The sequence below is a fragment of the Artemia franciscana genome, chromosome 18 (genome assembly GCF_032884065.1).
Source record: "Artemia franciscana chromosome 18, ASM3288406v1, whole genome shotgun sequence".
Taxonomy (NCBI): domain Eukaryota; kingdom Metazoa; phylum Arthropoda; class Branchiopoda; order Anostraca; family Artemiidae; genus Artemia; species Artemia franciscana.
Window position 1 is genome coordinate 20,768,482 of NC_088880.1, and position 19,270 is coordinate 20,787,751.

At 38.1% G+C, this 19,270-nt stretch overlaps 1 protein-coding gene across 1 annotated transcript in view; it reads right to left on the reverse strand.

Moving 5' to 3' along the window:
• LOC136038739 (uncharacterized) overlaps positions 1-15,020 on the reverse strand; it is a 42,473-nt gene extending 27,453 nt beyond the window's left edge. The window contains exon 1 of the mRNA XM_065722101.1: positions 15,003-15,020. The gene's annotated coding sequence lies outside the window, so the exon portion shown is untranslated. The remainder of the gene's footprint in view (positions 1-15,002) is intronic.
• Between the last annotated feature and the right edge of the window lie 4,250 nt (positions 15,021-19,270).

The window sequence follows — 19,270 nt, forward strand, 5'->3', positions numbered from 1 at the left end:
AGTGTAGCGCATTTATAATACCTCCTGAGATTATTTTTCCTTCTCCAGCTTTTGAGAAGTCCGGATGTCATCCATGGGTTTAGAGGAATAATCCTTTTAGACCTGCGATTAGAAGGCGGTACTTTACAAATGCTAAGAATAGCCTCTTTTATGGTTCCATAAAACGACTCAAATAAACAAGAAAAATCCTTATCATTATCAAATAAGCTCCACGAATTTTTCGCTAATTTAGAACCAAGAAGAGATAACTCATTCTCATCAAACCTAATAGAATAGGAATCAAACACTTCCCCGATTAAAACTGAACAGAGAATATATGGGAAAATGATTGGAGATATCAGTAACTAAAATTGAGTTTTCCTTCAAGCAAAGCGTACAGAAGATATTGGCAATCAAAGAAGCTGTAACATTAGGTACTCGTGTGAGGATGGATGTAGTTGGTAGAGTTCCTGCGGCAAGCATGGTTGAAAGAAAATCAACTGAAGCTGAAGAATTTGAATCCATCCAATTTATATTAAAGTCACCCATTATGATTAACTGACACGGACGTTTCAATATTATGTCAAGTATTTCCTCAAGATTCCGAAGAAAAAACGAAACCGCGCCACTAGGAGAACGATAAATATTGCCTATGATTAGATCAATACCATTAACTCTAATTTCTATAAATTGTGACTCAAAGATACCTTCAAAATTCCTTGATAAGTCATCCCGCAAGCAATAATGCAAATTACTAGATATATACACGACAAGACCTCCTTTAGCCATCTTGCAGCGGTTTATATGTTCCATTTTGTAGCCATGGATATCCAATAGCATTTCATTGCCAGAATCCAAAAGTGTCTCGCACAAACCAACAACATCAGGCTGTCCATCCGAAACAATTTGTCTTAAATTATCTATTGACGAGGAAAGACCCTGAATGTTAAGCTGAAGTGCAGTCAGAGAATAATTTCCTTTGGTAACCTCCTCTCCCCCCAAGTCCGAAACATATTTACTATTACAAACAGGGTTTATATTAATCAGGTTTTGATTAACCTGACCCACCGAATTATTCACAATACTAATTAGATCAAAAGAATTATTTTCAAGCTCGCAAAGGCGTGTCTCACGACTTAAAATATTGACAAAAGCTGGTTTTACTTGGAGTCCATTTAAATCACCAGATGAACAAAAAAGAAATATTTACCTAATTCTATTACGAAAGAAAAACCTGTCAAAGAATTACAAACACATAAATAATTAATAGCACAGAAGGTACTATCGGGATGAACCTTGAGCATGGAAGAAAAAAAAGTAAATAAAGTAAAAAAAATGAAACGAAATAAAAAGAAATTGTAAAAAAGAATGACTTAGGAAAGGATACGCATCAAGAAAATATTAACCAGTCACATACTAATACATTCATGCAAATAATTTATTTTGTGTATACGAGTTTCACCAGGAACTTTGGCTAGAACTTGTCCATGATCAGACCAAACACTTCTTGGGCCAATGGTGCTACGAGCCGCGTTTAATAGATCCCGACGCTTTTTAGTTAGGTTTTCTAAAACAAATACACCTGACTTTGCCAACTTACTTTTTGCTGCAAACACTTTACAAGCAGTATCTTAGCTTGAAAATTTTACTAGAACTGGGGCGATTTTCACATTTTCAGTTTGAGTAGCAGGCATGCGGAATCGATTAGCCTTTAAGAGGTCCATTTTTTTAAAATCTTGCAAGCCCATTATTTGTGTTATCCCTCCATTAAGATTTTCTCTCAGTTCCAAATTGGGGTTTGGTTTCACACCGTAGAAAATTAGGCTATCAAGTAAGGCATCCTGCTCTAGTCGGTCAAACTTGTCTTCTAATTTAGAAATTTTATTTTCAAGCAAGTTCACTGCATTATAAAGTTTTCGAAGGGTTGTTTCAATTTTTTCCAAATTTGGCATTATATTCAAGGGAAATCGAATTATAAACTTCGTTCACAATATCTTCACTGATAATTTCCGAAGCTCGGCGATCTTTCATTGTATTTGATGCGACACCAGAAATATCATTCATTAGGTTAGACTTAGTGTTCATTAGTTCCTCTTGAGTTTCATTTATTATTTCTTTTAAAGTTGATGCTGCAGCAAAAGTTTGAGTTAATGGTGCTAGGCTGGATTTTCCCTTAGTTTTAGCGGGTAGTGATAAGTAGGTTTTACTTAGAGTCTTGAAAATGTCAGGGGATAAGCGCTGCTCTTCAAAAGCCTTATTTACATCTTTATCTGTCCTCGCACAAGCTTCTTTAAAATGGTCATTCCAGTTGCGGATATGTGCTTCAGCTATATTATGCTCAGAGTGGGTGCCATAGCAAAAGATATCTAGCTTGATTTTACTGGTCTTTGGTGGTTTTAATAGCTATTGATGGCCATAAGGGGTATCCCTGAAATGAAGCTAGGACAAGATCAAACGGTTTGTATTTTGCAATTTTACGATCTTCAGTCACAATGGGGGGGGGGCACTACAGGTAACAAATTTCAACTACAGAATGTTCCAATTTGCCGCCCCAGAAGTACTCACGTTTGTAATATGTGCTTGGTTATTCACGCAAGTTCATCAAATCAAACAGTAACAGTAACCAAAACTCTAAAAAATGGAGTTTTGATACCAATAGCTACATCAAAAGAATCGCATTTTAATGCTGATTTTAAACATATAAGTTTTATCAAGTTTAGTCTTACCCATCAAAAGTTACGAGCCTGAAAAAATTTGCCTTATTTTAGAAAAAAGGGGGAAACACCCCCTAAAAGTCATAGAATCTTAACGAAAATCATACCATCAGATTCAGCGTATCAGAGCAATATTAAACTTAAAAAGAACAGAAATTGTTCCATATATGAAAGGGGTTGTCCCCTCACCAACGCCTTGCTCTTTACACTAAAGTTTTTTTTTATTATTTTAAATAGTAGAGTTGTGACAAAGAGTCAAACTTTAGCATAAAGAGCGGGGTGTTGAGGAGGGGACAACCCCTTTCAAATATGGAATAATTTCTGTTCGTTTTAAGTTTTAATGTTGCTCCTTACTTGCAGTAAAAAGAATTGAAGTTTGACCAACATGCTCAGTCAGTCACCTCCAAAGTGCCCTAAACCCAGGGAATTGTAATTAGATCATCCCACAGTAGGTCAGCAAAGGTGATGCCAAAGCTATATAAATGACTTGTTTCACCAACACTGGAATTTGGTATGTGTGTGGCAACCCCATTGAATAAAGACAACAATTAAAAACTAGAGTGTCAACAAAATCAAAAGAGGGTTGTAAAAGCCTGGACTACCCATCTGCCTGGAGAAGTTACAGATTCCTATCCTCTCCTATCAACAGAAGCATGGCTCTGGAGCTCCCTAGGCAAAGGAGCAGTCTCAGCCCCTAGTGTGGAGGCCTTCAAGGAGGACAAAGATTGGTCATTCACGCCATGGCTTCAAGAATGGGATACAGCCAACGTGCTGGCTCAATATCTTCACTAGCCAGCACCTAAATATAATACCTTATTTGCTGGATAATGTGATTTAAGGTAACAAGATTGATGCTGATACAGGTATATAAGCTGTATCTAAAATGAGGGGGATTGTACCATCTTTGAGGGTCTGTAAAGGGCTTAAAGTTGAATTTGCTATGAAAACAAATGTCATTTTTGGATTCAGGATGAAATTCTGATTCTAGAGGTAAGTTTAATTCTTAGCTATCTGAATACTCTGTTAATCTAGATATTTGTCAACAAAAGAATCAGACATATCCAGCATGGAGCTTTACCTTGCTCCAAAGTCCAAACTAAGGTAATTAAGGTAGGTGCCACTAGGGGTGGATCCAGGATTTTCTTTAGGGGGGGGGCATAATAAATTACTTTTTTAATCTTGCAAATAAAGAAACACCTGCAATTTAAAGGGAACCTCAACGATTATGTGTTTTAGGTAGGTAGTGGAAATGGTTGTAAATTTAATCTAAAATCTGGTGAAGGTTCAAAGTTCTAATAAATCAGTTGAGTTTAAAATGGTACAAAAATATTGATACATAAATAGTAAGTTATTACAAGAGCTAAGAGCTCATATGGCACTTGTGACGAGGTCGGAAGAGCCAAGAGCCAAGAGCTCATACGGTATGAGCTCTAGCAAAGTTCTAAGAATCAATAGATTGCTTTAAAAGGAAAATGAGAGACTTAATGCCGGCCGGGATTTAAAATAAGAGTTGTGAGTCACAAGGTCCTTCTAAATATCAAAATTCATTGATCCGATCGCACACTTGTAAGTTAAAGATACCTCAATTTTTCTAATTTTTCCTCTCCCTTCAGCCCCCTAGATGGTCGAATCAGGGAAAACAACTTTATCAAGTCAATTTGTGCAGCTCCCTGACACGCCTACCAATTTTCACCATCCTAGCACGTCCAGAAGCACCAAACTTGCCAAAGCACTGAACCCCACCTCCTAACTCCCCCAAAGAGAGCGGATCCCGGTTACGTCAATCACGTATCTACAACATTTATAAGCGTTTTCCAAGATTTCCGGTTTCCCCCTCGAACTCTCCCCAATGTCAACAGATCTGACCAGGATTTGAAATAAGAGCTCTGAGACATGAGTTCCTTCTAAATATCAAATTTCATTAAGATCTGGTCACCAATTTACCTCAATTTTTCTAATTTTTCCAAATTAAAAAACCCCAGCTCCCCCAAAGAGAACGGATCCGCACCAATTATATGTCCATCTCTATAATTTGTGCTTATTCTTTCCATCAAGTTTCATCCTGATCTCTCCACTCTAAGCGTTTTCCAAGATTTCTGTTTCCCCCTTCCAACCCTCTATGTCCCCAGATCCGATTCGAATTGAAAATGGAGCATCTGACACATAAGATTCTTCTATATATCAAGTTTTATTAAGATCTGACCACCCATTCACAAGATACCTCAATTTTCACGTTTTCCAAGAATTCTGGTTTCCCCCTCCAACTCCCTTCAGTGTCACCGGATCTGGTCGGGGTTTAAAATGAGAGTTCTGAAGCACAAGATCCTTCAAGATATCAAATTTCGTTAAGATCTGATCACCCGTTTGCAAGTTACAAATACCTCATTTTTTTCTATTTTTTCTGAATTACTCCCCCTCCCCCCAGCTCCACCAAAGAGAGCAGATCCGGTCCGGTTATGTCAGTCACGTATCTTGGACTTGTGCTTATTCTTTCCACCAAGTTTCATCCTGATCTCTCTGCTTTAAGCATTTTCCAAGATTTCCAGCCCCCCCCCCCCCCTAATGACACTGGATCCGGTCGGGATTCAAAATAAGAGATCTGAGTTTCGAGGTTTTTCTAAATATGAAATTTCATTAAGATACGATCACTCTTTCGTAAGTTAAAAATACCTCATGTTTCTATTTTCTAAAATTAACCCTCCCCCCACTAAGTGTTTTCCAGATCCGTTCCGGTTATGTCGATCCTGTATCTAGGACTTGTGTTTATTTTTCCCACCAAGTTTCATCCCGATCCTTCCACTCTATGCGTTTTCCAAGATTTTAGGTTCCACCCCCAAAATTCCCCTTCACCGGATCCGATCGTGATTTAAAATAGAGCTCTGAGGCATGATATCCTTCCAAACATCAAATTTCATTAAGATCCGATCACTCCTTTGTAAGTCAAAAATACCTCATTTTTCTAATTTTTCAGGATCAACCCTTCCCCCCACAACTCCCCCAAAGAGAGCGGATCCGTTCTGGTTATGTCAATCACGTATCTAGGACTTATGATTATATTTCCCGTCAAGTATCAACCCAATCCATCCACTCTGTGTTTTCCAAGATTTTAGGTCCCCTCCCCCAACTCCCCCCAATGTCACTGGATCAGGTCAGGATTTAAAATAAGAGCTCTGGACACAATATCCTTCTAAACATCAAATTTCATTAAGATGATGTCAATCATGTATCTAGGACTTGTGCTTATTTTTACCACCAAGTTTCACCCTGATCCCTCTACTCTAAGCATTTTCCAAGATTTTAGGTCCCCCCTCAATTCCCCCAATGTCACCAGATCCAGTTGGGATTTAAAATAAGAGCTCTGAGACACGATATCCTTCCAAACTTCAAATTTCATTAAGATTTGATCACTCCTTTGTAAGTTAAAAATACCTCACTTTTTCTAATTTTTCAGCATTAACCCTCCCCCCTAACTCCCCAAAACAGAGCAGATCCGTTCTGGTTATTTAAATCATGTATCTAGGACATCTGCTTATTTTCCCACCAAGTTTCATCCCAATCCCTCCACTCTAAGCATTTTCCAAGTTTTTTGGTTTCCCCCTCCAAACCCCCCCCCATGTCACCGGATCTGGTCGGGATTTAAAATTAGAGCTTTGAGACGCGATATCCTTCCAAACATCAAATTTCATTAAGATCCCATAGCCCATTAGTAAGTTAAAAATGCTTCATTTTTTCTATTTTTTTGAATTAAAGGGCCCCCACTCCCCCCAGATGGTCAAATCGGGAAAAAGACTATTTCTAATTTAATCTGGTCTGGTCCCTGATGTGCCTGCCAAATTTCATTGTCCTGGAATTACCTGGAAGTGCCTAAAGTAGCAAAACCAGGACAGACTGATAGACCAACAGAATTTGTGATCACTATATGTCACTTGGTTAATATCAAGTGCCATAAAAACCACCCCAGCATAAAAAAATAAAAATAAAAAGCTGTTTACAATGTATAAAAAAATTTAATACTTTCTGCATAATTTTTGCCTTTGTACTTCTGACTGCTATAGCAACTGAGTTAAGCTTTATATTGTCAAAAAAAGATTGATCTTGAACCATCTTTTGGGGTCATGCACTCTTTGTGACAATTTGTATAGGTCAGACCATTTAACATGTTGCTTAACTTTAAGGCACTGCTTAGTAACTATGATAGTAATGAAAAGTAGGAAATGAGGATAAAGATATAACTTGTATTTTCATAAAATATATATTAAACATTAAATTCTAGTTCTTTTTGGGGGTGTAACAAGAAAAACAGAATGAAGAGATATAAATACATAGAAGAAATTTGAAATGAGAGTTTTAAATATAGGCAATAAAGCATTAAATAATCACTATTTCTTTTTAAAAATGCGTGTTTTAATAAGAAATGTCAACTTTGACGAAATCTCAAAAATTTACAAATCCAAATTTTTTTTCATATCAATGTAGCATATCTTTCTACTTTTTAAAGTTATATATATATTGCTTAAGTTACAGAATTCACAAGTTTATAATAAAAGTCTATTTCTGTATTTCCACAATTGCCATATCTATTTATTACATGGTCTATGTCTACCTCAGTATTTTGGTGAATGTTTATAATAGCTAGTCCTGTCAGTCTTGAGTCCTGTCAGTTTAGAGATCTTTGCTAGTATTTCCTCTTCTATTCATCCTAAAATATTTGAATAAAGACCAAAAGTCATAAAAGTATTAACTCTAATAAAGATGCATGTATGTATATGCTTCAAACTAAGTATATGAGTTGAAATACTCTAAAAACAAATATTTAGGCTATGTGTTTGTTATTTTTGTATTCATAGGTATAGATTGGTGATTTAAATTGTCAGGGTTTCATGCTGTGGTAGATTTCTAATTAATTTGTTATAATCTTGAGATTTTCATTTATTCAATCCAAATTTTAAATTATGGTATGTCTGTTGAGCAGAAAAATAAAATTTTGAAATTTGACTCAGATTTAGCATTTAGTAAGAGCATTGTCCTGTAAAAGTTTTGGTTTATAAACAACTAATAATTAAAATACGATTTGATGGCATGTATCAAAATAATTATAAAAATCCTCAGCAGTAGGCTATAGGATACAGGATACAGCATTAGACTTTACAGTCCCTGCTGGTGGTGCTTACCTCTGTTTCTTGGCCCCTCAGCCAGGAAGTGCAATGGGAGGTTGGGGGCCAACCATCCTATGCTTTCGCACACCCTTCCTGTTTAACTTCCCCAGATTTCTCCAGGTACCCATTTAGAGCTGGGTAACTCTGGCTAAGCTTACAGAGTCAAGCCACTGACCCTTGTCCCAAACTGAACAATTGGGTACACTGGGATTCAAACCTGCATCCTCTCAGACAAAGGATCCTGAATCCAGTGCACCAATAGCAGTATATATAACAGTTAAGGTAATTTTATGGACAAATATATGCAACCCCTATACAAAAACATACCTATATTTTGTGACTGGTTGGTATTGAGAAGCTGAGAAATTCTGAAGTAATACTGTAGTTGCATTCTGTTTCTGTGGTTAACTCAAGTTGTGTGAATTTCCACTTTTTATCAACATTTTATTAGTAAATGTTTGAAAAAAATTGAAGCCATTCCACTGATTCAAACTGAGAATTCAGGGACTCATCATCAACAACAACAACAAATCCATGTGGCTGTATAAATTTGAACCCTGGATATATATGTATTAAACTGTGAGATATAACTGTTTTTCTTTGTTTTTTGCATTTTCCCAGGTCTTGTGATACCCTAGGTTTTGATTTAAGGGACCTACCTCAGTGCTGTGAGTGATATATTTAGACTTTTGGGCAATTTATTTTATTTTCAATTCTCCAGGGTATTGCACATCTTCCCGTTCTTCCTTTTTTGCCTTTACAGTGTTGCCGGTCCAAATTTGTGAAGTATCTGTTTATTTTTTTTATAAAGCCATAGACTACGTAAGCTGAATCGTTTATTTTCTGCATTTGGGGAAACCTGTGCAGAAGAGAGCAATAACAAACACGAAGAGCCGTATTGGTACCGGCGGGATATTCATCCTTAAACTGCTGGGGATAGGCGATTTGAGTATCCACGCTTCCCACAGGTCCCCCAAGTTCTGAAAACCCTGTGATAAATTGATATCTGTTGGCTGAAAAGCTTTTTTTTGCCCGCATTTTTTCCAGCAATTTTTTTCTCATATCATGCCGCCACCTAGCGAAATTAAGGCCACATCAAGTAGAAGACCAAAAAGGACTCATATAAGTCCGAAAAAAGGATCCAACAATTGTCTTGCCTGCAATATTGCATTAGAAAATGATTCTTATGCCATTCTTTGTGATGGGTGTGACAAGTGGATATGTGCCGAGTGTCTAGACATGCCTGAACCTGAATGTCTGCTTGTCACTAAAATCTCCAGACGTGTAGATATTTGTATCAAGTGCCCAGCATGTAAATATGGATCAACATCTGTTAATACTCAAAATGCTAGTGTTGAGAATATCATAAAAGCTACAATAGATAGCATGAAAAATGAGATTATTGATAAAATCCCATCTCAAGCGGCCTTTCAAGAAATTGTCCAAGCATCTTTAAAAGACTTGGAAACATCATTAAAAGCTGAAATCTCACAAACTGTCAGTGAGATGAAATCACAAGTGTCAGCACTGGAAACCCGGGTGTCCAAAAAATGCTCACTCTCTGAAATGCGTTCCGAAGTCCAGACAGTTGTTCTTCAAGAGACAACAAGCATCAAAGCCAATCTCACCCAGCATCTTGATAGTGAGATCCAGCGCCACTTTTCTGAAGAAAGGGACAGACAACATAGAGCCCTTAACATTGTTGCGTTCGGGATCCCTCTGCAACCCAAAGACCAACTATTCATCAAATCTTATATTGATCAAAAGTATAAGCTCAGAGACGTTCACATCAATAATGTGAGAAGACTTCCAATCCCTACTAATTCTCTGCCATCTGCACGCCCTCCTCCTGTCCTTTTTACTGTCCCAAGCCTGGACATCAAAAGGTCAATCATCAACTGCTCCCACAAGCTCCACGAGGATATACAATTTTGTGGTGATGCATCCAAGACAGAGAGAAACAGGAGGAAGGCTTTAGTTGAGGAGTTGAAAAGAACAATAAGCTCAGGTGAGCCCAACCTCATGATCTTCAAGGGCCAAATCATTCCAAAAAACAAGGCTGCTCATCGCAGTTGGGAAGCGCCACCCCGGTCCCCTCCAAAGCAATCCACGATGGAAACCTAGTTATATCATTGCATCCTCATGTAAATAGTTTTGTTTCCCTAGTGCTTCGTTTTGATAAATCGTCAGTTGATATTTCTTGTGAAGCTTCATCCAATCCTTCTCCAAATATTTTCCATGTCGATTTAAGAGCTATTTCTGCTAATGTTAATTCAAATGTTATATCTAATAATTCGCTCGTGTCATGTCAGAATTCGGCAGATTCAAGTTTTTCAAGTACTATTGTAACTGCGGAGGCTTCCCAGGAAGAAGAAGAAGACTTGAGCTTTGTTTCTGTTGAGGAAGAAAGTGACTCTGGTGAAAATAACAACAGACAAAACCATACTGGACAGAAGCCAACCAGAACCAGCAACCGTAAGTTCTGACTTTAGTGTATGTGTTACTAATGTTGACCAGTTGCCCAACAAAATTGATGAACTAAAAACCCTAATTGACTCAAAAAAGTTCGATGTGATCTTACTGACTGAAGTCTGCCCTAAAAACAGTAGTAACAAATTTCACGATTCCCATGTGAAAATCCCAGGTTACCAAGTTCTCTCAAATCTGTCGTCCCAGGGTTGCAAAAGAGGAACACTAGCCCTCGCTAAAGCAGGATACAATACAAAGATAATTGATGTTCCTCTCCTTTGCCCCTTTGTTGAGGCAGTTTGCTTTGATCTATGCGTGCCAGGGAGCCATGAGTCAGAGACAGTCAGAATCGGATGCATCTACAGAAGTCCCTCAGCCCCATCCCAAGTTGTAACCGAACAAGCAATAGCAGAAATAATATGCACACTAAATTCGAACCTCAAAGGACATCTGCTTATTGCCGGCGATTTCAACCTTCCATCTATAAATTGGATAAACGGTTTTGGATGTGGTGCCACTCCAACCAAACAAGACAAGCAACAGCCTTTCCTAAATTGCCTCAGTGAATTGTCCCTACACCAGATAGTTGACCAACCAACTAGATACAGATTGCTTCAGCGCCCAACAACACTTGACCTGGTTATCTTGAATGACAAAAGCTTAGTTCAAAGTATTGATTACTCACCACCCCTTGGTAAAAACGATCACCTAACTATAGAGCTCATGCTGAAAGTGAAGGTACTTAAGAACAAGTTAGTCAAAAAAGTGTTTATCGACTACATTGCTATTCAAAATGAATTATCCACTACAGACTGGCCAAATGTACTAAGTGGCACAGTTGACGAACAATGGACCAAATTCAAGGGTGTTTTGCTGAAAGCTCAGGATGCCCACACAAAGACCAGTTTCAAACCAAAACCTAGATCCCTCCCCTACATGACAAAAGACATCAAAAGAGAAATAAACAGGAAAAAGAGGTCATGGAAAAAGTTCAGGCAGTCAGGAGACCTGCAGCAACACACAAAATTCACCAAGGCACAAAACAAGCTGAGAAACCTCACCAGAAAACTCTACGAAAATCTGGAGTCCAATCTTGCCAAAGAAAGTAAGACAAATCCTAAAAAATTCTGGAATTATGTCTCTAGCAAGAACCACTCCCGTCGAACTATCTCCAGACTGGTGAAACCCTGTGGCACTACCGTAACCAACATAACTGATGTAGCAAACGAACTAAATAGGCACTTTGCTTCAGTTTTCACTTGTGAACCGGAAGGCCCCCTGCCAAACTGCCTGGGCTATGAAGCCCCCACAATGATGGAGCAAGTCAGCATCGACCCCTCCAACATCCTCAAACGGCTTCAAAATCTTGACATAAATAAATCAGCTGGACCAGATCACTTACACCCAAGAATGCTGAAGGAACTGGCAACCATCATCGCAGGACCACTGTCTGACCTATTCCAAAAGTCTATTAATGCCAAATCTGTCCCATCTGATTGGAAAACTGCTTTTGTGACCCCAATATTCAAAAAAGGCAGCAGACTTAAAGCAGAAAACTACAGACCTATAAGTCTCACATCAGTAGTCACAAAAATCCTTGAAAGAGTGGTCAATGATGCAATACTGGAACATCTGAAAGTCAACAATATCCTATCCCCTAATCAGCATGGGTTTCAACCAGGAAAGTCAGTTGAAACAAACTTACTGGAAACATATGACATCATTACAGATTTGCTTGACAAAGGATTGCCACTGGACCTAGTTTTACTAGACTTTGCTAAGGCCTTTGATAAAGTCCCACACAAAAGGCTAAGAGAAAAGCTTACTGCTGCCCAGTTATACCCCAACCTGGTTGATTGGCTTATGGACTTCCTGTCAGGACGAACCCAGAGTGTCAGGCTATTTGGTGTTGGAGGTGAAAAGGTCTTTTCCGAGCCCTGTGATGTCATCAGTGGAGTACTGCAGGGAACTGTTCTTGGTCCTACACTGTTCAACATCTACATCAACGATATATTCAGCGAGGTGGAAAACAACTTGTCTCTCTATGCTGATGACTCAAAGCTATTTGGAGCAGTGAATGTAAAATCCCTGCAAACAGATATCCAGAAAATCCAGCTGTGGGCAGACAAATGGCTCTTATCGTTCAATATAAGCAAGTGCAGCATGCTACACTTTGGATCCTCAAACCCATGCGCCCAATACCATATGCATGAACATGCCTCCAACTCTGATTCACCCATCAAGACCAGCACAGAGGAACGCGACCTTGGGGTCATTGTTGACAGCCTTCTCAAGTTCCATGCCAACACCATCAAGAGCGTGTCCCAGGCCAACACAAACTTAGGTCTGATCAAAAGAACAGTTACCAGCAGATCCCCACTAGTTTTCCTGAAACTTTACAAGGCACTAGTCAGACCCGTTTTGGATTTTGGCATGTGCGCTGCCTTCCCAACATACAAAGGAGATGTCAGGCTAATTGAGGGAGTCCAGAGGAGAGCAACCAAGGCCATCACAAACCTTGGAGACAAACCTTATCAAGATCGTTTACGGGCTCTAAACCTCCTACCCTCATGTACAGGCGCAACCGTAGCAACATGATGATGACCTGCAAATTGCTGAATTCATCATATGCCAAGATCCTGCCCATCCACCCAGGCCCCCCACAGTGCACCAGAGGACACTCAATGAAGCTGTTCAAGCAGTCAGTCAGAACCAGGGCCAGAGAAAGTTTCTTCACCAACAGAGTCATCAACCCCTGGAATGAACTGTGCAAAGCAACAGTCTCAGCCCCTACCCCCAAAGCATTCAAGAAGGCACTGGATAAAGAGTGGGCCACGAAAGACTGGAAGTATGAGTGGGACATTCCGTCCTGCTCATACCTGCTATGAGACATCACCGATTCAACTCAGGAGCATTCAACAGATCTACAGATCTTAATTTGCTCCGAAGTGCAAATTAAGGTACAAAAAATAAATAAAAAAAACACATAATTATTTGCCTTCTTTTATAAACAATTTTTCAAAAGTCTATTCTTTTTAAATGATTACTTGAACCTTTGAAGGATTATTTTGACTTGTATACTTAGTCTTAAGCATATACAAACCTTTATTAAAGTCCTAAAGAGTTTGGCCTTTATTTTAATATTTTAGGATGAACAGAGGAGGAGATATGTCATATAATGCAGAGCTTTAATTAGACAATAATACACAGTAAAATGGCCACCATTTGCTTACCAAAATCTAAAACTTAAATTAATAATTTTTGCACTTCTTATAAATTTACTTTCTATTATACAAAGCCCCTTAAAAAACAACAATGTTGTAAAAACCACTCTGCTTTGTAAAAAAATAAAACCAAAAAACCAAATCATACAGCCAAAAAAAGTACCATACAGCAAATATCAATTTATTTGCCCCTGTAAATACTTAGTAAAAGCAATTTGTTTTCAAGACTTGAAAACAAATTTTTGTAGTAAAAAGAAATGAATATTTTGCTTTTCAACCCTGTTGCAACAGCACAATCCTGAAATACCATTTTAACAGCTTAAAGAAGTTAGGATTTTAAATTTCTCTCCTTGTTATTATGAAATGAAGATTTTCACCTCCCAGTTGGCTTTTGTGGTAATATGGACAGATTCCCTTGATTAACCCAAATTTAATTATATACTCTTTGGCAGTATGTATCATTAGTATAATCTAACAGAGACTGCACAAAGTAACTGAAACCTTATTTGCAAAACAAAACAGTCTTAATAATTAAAAACTTATTAAAACTCAACTATTAAAACCAATAACAAAAAAAAAAATTATGTTTACCAAAACCAGAGCAAGCTGTCCCAACCACAAATCCAACACTATATGAGGGAGGGGGGGGGGCTTCCCACTGGATCTGCCACTAATCAGTACACTAGATTGAAGACTAACTGTAGTGAAAATATTTGTGGCCTAGACATCCTAATTATAGAAAAATAAATTAAAGGTAATCAATCCCAGTTGGCTTTTGGTAATATGGACATATTCCCTTGATTAACACAAATTTAATTATATACTCTTTGGCAGTATGTATCATTAGTATAATCTAACAGAGACTGCACAAAGTAGCTGAAACCTTATTTGCTAAACAAAACAGTCTTAATAATTAAAAACTTATTAAAACTCAACAATTAAAACCAATTACAAAAAAAATTGTGTTAACCAAAACCAGAGCAAGCTGTCCCAACCACAAATCCAACACTACATCAGGGAGGGGGGGACTTCACACTGGATCTGCCACTAATCAGTACACTAGATTGAAGACTAACTGTAGTGAAAATATTTGTGGCCTAAACATTCTAATTATAGAAAAATAAATTAAAGGTGATCAATCCCTGTTGGCTTTTGTGGTAATATGGACAGATTCCCTTGATTAACACAAATTTAATTATATACTCTTTGGCAGTATGTATCATTAGTATAATCTAACAGAGACTGCACAGAGTAACTGAAACCTTATTTGCAAAACAAAACAGTCTTAATAATTAAAAACTTATTAAAACTCAACTATTAAAACCAATTACAAAAAAACATTTGCGTTAACCAAAACCAGACCAAGCTGTCCTAACCACAAATCCAACACTAAATCAGGGAGGGGGGGGGAACTTCCCACTGGATCTGCCACTAATCAGTACACTAGATTGAAGACTAACTGTAGTAAAATTATTTGTGGCCTAGACCTCCTAATTATAGAAAAATAAATTAAAGGTGATCAATCCCGGTTGGCTTTTGTGGTAACATGGACAGATTGTGTCAATATGAAACCCATGTGGCTGCATAAATTTGAACCTGGATAAATATATAACAAACTGTGAGACAAACTATTTTTCCAAATTATTTGCATTATCCTTAATCTTGTTGTACCCTAAGAGTTAATTTACGGGACCTACCACAGTGTTGGACTTTTTATATTCAGAATTCTAAGTCAATCTATTTTCAATTCTTTTGGGGATTCTCTATCTTCGCGTTCTTCACTGTCTTAATAATACAGTGTTGTAAGTTCACAGTTGCGAGAAAAGCCATAGATTACGTAAACTGAGTCGTTCATCTTCTACATTTTGCGAAACCTGTGCAGAAAAGAGCGATCACGAACAAGAAGGGCCGTATTGGTACCGGCTGGATATGCATCCTTAAATTGCTGGGGATAGGCGATTCGGGTATCCGCAACTCCCACAGGTGCAAAAATCGTTGATGATTGTGAATCCACCCTGCATATTTCAGAAGTTTTGATAGACAATCAAATAAGGTTAATAACCTTATCGGAAAAATCGTAATAAGGTTAAAGATAATGGGAAAGAGAAAGCAAGCGTCCCCACAAAAAAATGGAGAGAACCCCTGTGCGGGCTGCGACATGAAATTAAAACGTGATGCTAAAACAATGTTGTGTGACGGGTGTAAAAAGTGGCTATGCATTTCATGTATTTAAATTACAGAATCCAGGTACAACCTTATAAACAAATTAAGTGCTGGATCATCATTCTCCTGGTATTGCCCCCGTTGTTTAGCCGACCCCGCGAGAAAAAGTACTACCGCTGAGGATGTACACGATTGTGAAAGAACAAATTGATTGCCTAAAAACTGAACTGCTCGCAGAAATGACTATAATGGTTGATTCAGACCCTGAAAGAGTTTCAGAAATTGAAATAGAACTGTTAAAAAAGTGCAACAAAGCTGACATGGAAACACAAGTCAAATACCTCGTCGGAAAAGAACTAAAAATGTTGAAGGAAACCTTAAGAAACAAATTACATGCCGAGTTTGGCAGCCATTACTAAGGCTCACAAATCGGAAGCCTGCGAAGAAGTGAGAGACGAAATAAGAAGAGACCATGATAGGCAGCGCAGAAGGCTAAATATCATAGCTCACAGAATTCCCGAACTAGAGCGGGGTACAAGCCAGGAGAAGGAACAGGCTGATATAATATTCATCAGCGAGCACCTAAAAACCTCCTATAAACTTTCAAAATTTCATCTCACAAATGTAAAACGCTTGATACCTAAGAATAACCAGATCGTTGCCGGACAACAGCCATAAAGAATAGTGCTAGTGATATTTACCGTCCCCAACATGACGATAAAAAAGGAAATCACTAGAATCTCCTTTTTGAAAAAGGAGACGATTCAGTACCGAAGTGATATAAGCAGGGAGGACAGAGAGAAGCGAGCGAAGCTTGTGAAAAAATTAAAGGACCTGCTGGAAAATGGTGAAAAAGGCCTTGTTATCCGTAAAAGTTGCATAAACCAGCAGTGAGCGGGGTTAGGAACTTTCCCTTTCCCACTAGTGTAAATAGATCCGATAGTTCAAAATATTTAGACTGTAGTGACAATAGATGTACAGATTCGGAAAGGGATACGGTATCCACGAGTTATGAAGATGTCCAAACAGCTAGTGAAATAAATGATAGTAGCCCAAGTGATCTAGTACATAACATTAAAAGTCATCACTCTAAGTTTCTTCAAGTGCTGAGCAAAAACGTAGACTCCTTGCTAAATAAACTAACGGAGTTATGGATCTTAGCAGCAAAAAATGATTATGATGTGATTTGCGTAGCTGAAATTAAGCCGAAGAATACAAATAACCCCTTGGACGATGCCCACATTGGAATTGCTGGATACTTTCTATTTACAAAATTACAAGATGACCCGAGAAGACGAATTGCAGTCTATGTGAAGGCAACCTTATCGATAAGCAGAATCTCTCTTAATAAAGTTTTGGATTGGGTTGAATATTTAGCTATAGAGATTGTGCTACCCCGAGAAAGTCTAGTTTTAGCCATTTTTTACCGGAGCCCAAGTTGCCCAAACCTAATAGAGTCTGAACTGGCACTTTGTAAGGCCCTGCAGTTGCTACAAGATAAGAAGCCAAAGAACCTTTTAGTAGTTGGAGATTTTAACCTTCCTCAAGTCAGCTGGGTTGATGGCTTAGGGTATTCCCCCCAGTATCACAAGTGTCATGGTATGAATTCTGCTTTCCTCACTTACCTAGCAGAAAATACGCTATATCAATCCGTTGAATCACCAACAAGGTTCAGAGATGGACAAATACCCTCGCTACTTAACCCAGTAATCACAGACGACCCAGATCAAATTCTAAGTATCGATCACTTACCACCGATTGGTGCAAGTAATCATGTATGTCTCTTAACAACTCTCCAACTGTCACCACCCTCTTCCGACCATATTTGCAGAAGATATATCGATTACAACAAAATCCGCAAGTAACTAAGGAGAATGCAAAATGGCGACTGGGAAGCACTGTTTGAGCACCAGTCAAGCAATGACAGCTGGAATCTCTTCAAGGAAATAATACTAAAGCACGAGGAGACGTGTACCACTGTTTCATATATCAAGAGGCCGCGCACCCTACCTTACTTGACAAGGTCCATAAAACGCGAAATGAACAGAAAGAACAGATACTGGGCAAAATACAGGCGAAGCAATTCTCGAGAACAATATGATAAATTCACAAAAGCAAGGAATAGACTGAGAAAGGTTACACGATACTCTATAAAAAAAACATGAAGATATCATTGCTACAGAAACTAAAACTAATCCAAAGAATTTCTGGAATTATGTATCATCAGCAAAGCCAAGACGAAATTCCATTCCCTACCTAACCACGCCATCTGGCAAAATCATCGATCATGCAGAGATAGCAGAAACCTTAAACAAACAATATTCCTCAGTCTACACAGTGGAAAACTCTAGAAACATCCCAGATACCCGGGAATGTCCTGTCATTGTAACAACGCCAATGGTTGTCATTTTTGAGTCAGATGTCCAAAAACGATTGAAAAAGCTTGACACATCGAAGTCGAAAGGACCAGACGGTATACACCCGAGACTACTCAAAGAGACTGCTGAACTAATATCCTCACCTTTAGCAAAAATCTTCAAGAAATCGCTAAAGGAAAAAGCTGTCCCCTCTGACTGGAAAAAAAGCTACTGTTGTACCATTACACAAGAAAGGCTCCAAAAACAAAGCTGAAAATTATAGGCCAATACGTCTAACATCAGCAACTTCAAAGATTCTCTTTGAAAAAATAAGAAAAATAAATTAGATCAAAACAATGAAATATATAGACATAAATAAAACAGTAAAATCGCAAGATAGACCAAAAAAAGTCAGTAAATTCGTAAGCAAATAACTTATTTTTGGTCAGAAGCAGATTTTACTTTCTTAATTTAAGTTGGGAAAAAGTAAACAAATTTTGCATTTTAAATCTTCTCCAGAAAATTCGCTTGCATTTTGCAAGGAAAAAAAGAATAATATTCCTTATCGCTTAATAAAGAATTCCCTAATCCTTAATAGTTCCACAAATTTTTACAAATTTGCGGAACGATTTTATATTTTCATTCGGCTTTAACTACACTTAGTAACTAGGTATATCACGACGAGACTTCCTTCACCGAATTTATAAACTGTACTATTGAAATTTAGACCTTCTCTACCGGTTCTTGGAATTGGTATCAAAATTGGATTGAAATTCCACTCTTCGAGATTTTGCTATAAATGCTCCGTTTTTTTCTCGGAGCATACTACAACCCACTTCCTTCTGTTGTTTTTTTTCTTCCCTTTCCTCCATACAGACTGATTCGTTAGCCTTTTCTATGTTCTGCTGCACAAGGAGAACAAAAGTTGCTTCGCCGTTGGGACACACACTGGATTGAAGTACATGATACTGTGACTACTGAATAACATTGACTTCAACGACAGGTGTTATGAAAACATAGACAGGGAAGGAAGCGAACACTACTATCTATTGAGTAGCAATAGAATAAAAAGTCGGAACAAACTCTTGATCCTACAAATTTTTGCTTGTGTCACGTTTTCCTCGAATTTTTCGTGTGTCATTTTTTAGTACGCGCCCTTGGAGTTCTAAAAGGCTTTAACAGACTCGTCTGTTTATTCGGATTTGACC